General features: G+C 39.1%; 1 pseudogene; it reads right to left on the reverse strand.

Annotated features, from left to right (window-relative positions):
- Positions 1–3811: 3811 nt before the first annotated feature.
- LOC114024340 lies at positions 3812–4207 on the reverse strand (annotated as a pseudogene).
- Positions 4208–4415: the final 208 nt, after the last annotated feature.

A 4415-nucleotide genomic window follows, 5' to 3' on the forward strand; every position in this document is an offset into this window, starting at 1 on the left:
CGAATGACTATCCTCTTATTAAAATGCTGGCATTATTAATAAAATAATTAAATTACCCAGAAATTATGTCTCTTGAACCTTCTGAAATGCCACATTTGACAATATCAACTACCTGTTCAACTCTCCTCAGAATATAGCAATTGATATGGTTTGCCCAAAGATGGCCGTTAGGTGGAACAATGGATAGAGTACCAGCCCAAGAGTCAGGAAAATGAGTCTCCTGAGTTCAAATCTGGCCTTAGACACTTACTAGATGTGTGACCCTGGGCAAGTCACTTCACCCTGTTTGTCTCAGTTTCCTCGTCTGTAAAATGAACTAGAGAACGAATGGCAAACCACTCCAGTATCTTTGCCAAGAAAACCCCAATTGAGGGAGTGAAGAGTTGGACACAACTGAAAATGACTGAACAACAACAAAGACGGCAGTTTAAGTTCGTCAATTCCCCTTCAGAATTCTCTTCAGAATATCTTTTCTACTGATGCTTCCTCCAAAGGCAATTAACTGTAGGGTCCTTTCAAGAATGAGCTATCTGTCAGTCTCCTCTAAGGGCTTTGAGAAGACTCCTTCAGCCATGACAGGTAACTGGTATTTCCAGTAGTCTCTGTCTTTTCTTAATCACACATCAGTAGTATCTAGAGTCTTTGTGGACCTGAATCTCACAATTGAGAGTTACAATGAATATATGTGTATGTGTATATAGAGAATCTCACATAATATTACCTATCCTGCATATAATTATTTCCAATACTTCATTGTATTTTTATATGCTCTATCTTGGATTTTTTCCTACTATCACCTACTCCCTCTAGGTCCAGTGAAAAGAGGTAAGAAATTCACTCCTTCTACTGGCTTAAAGAATGTTGCATGCAACAGTTGAAGATCTAATATGGTGTTAGCACAGAGGCCTATAACCCAGATTTTGAGGTTCCTTGGAGATCCACCAATCACCAGAGCAACAAGTGACCTGGACTAACTGAAATTGCCTTGCTTAGTGAAGCTATAAAAGAGGTAATCAACAAAGGAGGGGTGAGCTACCTCTATAAGCTATTACTAACTTCATCCTCTAGTTGGCTGGACAACTCTGCTATGTACCCTACACTCAGGGACCCTATGGCCCAAGAGTAACAAGATGATTGAAGGAACTTGAACGCCTATATATCCTTTTTCTAATCTCTCCATTAAATGATCCCAACCTTTCAGTAAGTGTACCAAATTGTTCTTTTCCTCAAGTTCTTAAAAAGTTAAGGACCGATTCAGGAGTCTAAAGGAATGAGCAGAGGGTCCTGCCAGAAATGTGCCCCTTCACTCTAAGTAGTATAGAATATATGGAAAAGATCAGAAGGTCACAGACAACAATGTGTTATTGTTATTATTTTATTTAAATGTTTATATATACATTATTAAAATATATTTTTGTATGTGTATAGGTTTTCATATATATATCTATATGATGTTTGCCATTCTTATACGCTGCTCCTCTCCCATAGAGCATGCTCAGACTCATCATTCTTCACCATGGAGGTGCTTTGGGTTCTGCTTCCAGCCATGGGGTGACCCAATGCTAAAAGGACTTTGGGCTTTAGTGTGATGTGATAAACCTTATGTTGTCCCTTGGTCATCCTCCTCACACATGAGAGTGGCAGGGGGAAGGTTGCTATATCAAGGAAAGGAATAGAGAGATTCCAGCTCAGCCCCTTAGCTTTGACTCTTCTGTGTGGCAGGTAGAATACTTTACTTCTAGATTAAAGTGAAGGAGAATGGGGGAATATATAGAACTCATTCCATCATCCCCATTCCTACTCCACAGAGGAACTTTCACAAAGGACCTTTGCCACCTTTGTCCATTTTATGTTTCCTTTCTCGAGGTGAATATGTCCATACTTGGAGGTGACTTTGCTTGTTGGAATGGTCTGGAGGTCTGGAATACAAGAAAAGTAGTTGGTCTGGTAATGAGTGGTAATTAGTTAGGCAGAAAGGCTGACAGCAGGAAAAAAAAAAGTTTCTGCATCAGAAAGTAGATAAACTTGGCTGTTTTTACTAGGAAATACTCACTAGGAATGGTTTGGACAGTGCAGTGCCAAGGTGAAATGTAATGCATAAGTAGCAGTTTTATAGACTATATTACATTCTAAGGAGATATGAATATTAACATCACTGTGGATTGTAACTATTGTTATAAGTTAAATAACTGAATCCTATTTTATTAATGCACACTTGTGATTCTTTTGTATCAAACATTAGTCTAATCCAAACTGCATGCTTGTGTCCCCTTGACAGAGGTTTGTGGACCCCTTTGGCAATCTGATAAAGCCTGTGAACCTCTTAAAATATATTTCAATGCATAAAATAAAATACGTAGGCTTACTAAGTATATTGATATATAGTTATCAAAATATGTTTAGTAACAATAGCTAACATTTATATAGTATTTATACCATATTCAGCAGTTTACAATTTTTATTTCATTTGATCCTCATAACAACCTCTGAAGCTAGGTGCTATTATAAACATCCTCATTTTACAAGTGAGGAAACTGAGGCAAACAGGGATTAAACGATTTACCAGGGTCATGTAGCAAAGGAGTGTCTGAGGCTGGATTTGAACTCAAGTTTTCACAAGTCTGGGCCCAGGGCTCTATCAGCTGCACCACTTAGCTGCCTCAAAGTTCAGAGAGTTTCAGTGAAGACTATCTGTCTCAGTGGAAAAGGAAGCTGTATAGTGTCCCAGCTCCAAAGTGGGCCATGAGTGGTTCTTCAAAGTTGACTATATAAAGATTCTGTTTAGCAAATTGTGAATAATATAGCGCTCATAGGTTTTTAAAAACTTTATTCTTTATTTTGATATCTTTATTAGTTTTCATATTATTAAGTTTAGCATTGTTTTTAGAAAATAATTAGCATGAAGTTGGAGACCATAATTTTTTGACCATAAACTTTTGGTCAGAGGTAGAATCCTGGGGCACCTTGGGTCAGAATTCATCAGGGAAAGAAGTACTCAGAGTTAGGAAAAGTCTTGCGTAATGGCTTCATAACAAGGAACTGGAGAGGGAGAAACCATAACCAGAAACCAAACAAACACCACTGTGCTCAGATCTCCCCTCCCCATGGGGGCCCAGGCAACCAAGCATTGGAAGCCAAAAATTAGAGAGATGAATAAAACGTCAAAAATAAAACTGACTAAAGCCTACAGGAAAGCCTACAGGAATGGGGATGACGGGAATGAGTTTTATCTATTCCCCTATTGTTTTTGTTTTTTGAATAATAATGCTAAGAATAATAGCTAGCATTCATCTGCTGTTTTAAGATTTGCAAAGCAGTTTACATCCATTATCACATTTGATCTTTCCAATAATCCTGTGAAGTAGGTACTATTATTATCTCCATTTTACAATTGGGGAAACCAAGGCAGTCACACAGCTAGTAAATGTCAGAGGCAGAATTCAAACTCAAGGTTTTTTTTTAAACAATTAACATTCCTTTATTGTCAGAGAGGGGTGTGATTAGACACACCTGAATGCCAACCTGCTTTCCCCAGTGTCGTCAATTGTAATGTTCCCCAACTATCCAGACCTCTTCCTTTCCTGTGTGTCAACAACCCTTCTCATTTGGGTTGCTGGCCTTTCTGAGATGTCCAGTCTGACCTACTTTGTTAACAGCTATTCATGTCATTGTTAATAAACTGATTATGCTTAGAGAAGGGACCTCAGTTTACCTTTATTGCATTTATTCCCACCATGCTCCTGCCCATCCAAATCACAGTTGTTTCCCCCCCCCATTGGAGTATTTTTATTTGTATGTAGGTTTTACACCCTTAGAAAAAGAATCCCAGGATTTTTCCTCCTGTGTGTTTTCGTCTTGCTTCCTCGTGGTCCATGACGCCAGTTGAAGTTGTAAGCACAATGAACCCGAACTGATAGAATGGTAGCAGATTATTCTGCCACTTTTCCAGATCTTTCAATTGAACATTAAATCTGAGGCTGATTACACCATACTTGTTTAGTCTGCCCCTGAGGTTCACAATAATTTTTCCTGTTCTGTGATCATCAGCGATCTCAAATTCACTGATGTTACCATGCTTCATCATCCCAGTTAAGAACCGGACAACAACTTCAGAGCATAGCCTAAAGAGAACCTGGCATTTTCCTTGCTCTTCTGCATTTTTGATGCTTTTGAGAGCATCTGCCAGGACGTTCATGCGCACCATGGTGGCAGCGCTGCAAGATGCCAGAAAGAGCCCAAGTCACAGTTTTAGCAAAATTCATTTTATCTCCTTCAGCTCAGATATGTCTGTGCAGTCCCTGCAAAACGGTCACCCTGCCCTCTAGTCACAATACCTGTGTGTCTCTAGGCATTGTAGCTCATCTTTCAGGAGGATTGGCTTGAGCTTCTTCAGTCACAACTAGTGCTATTAAGCT

This window comes from Vombatus ursinus, unplaced genomic scaffold (assembly GCF_900497805.2).
Source record: "Vombatus ursinus unplaced genomic scaffold, bare-nosed wombat genome assembly UNPS02014821.1, whole genome shotgun sequence".
Taxonomy (NCBI): Eukaryota; Metazoa; Chordata; class Mammalia; order Diprotodontia; family Vombatidae; genus Vombatus; species Vombatus ursinus.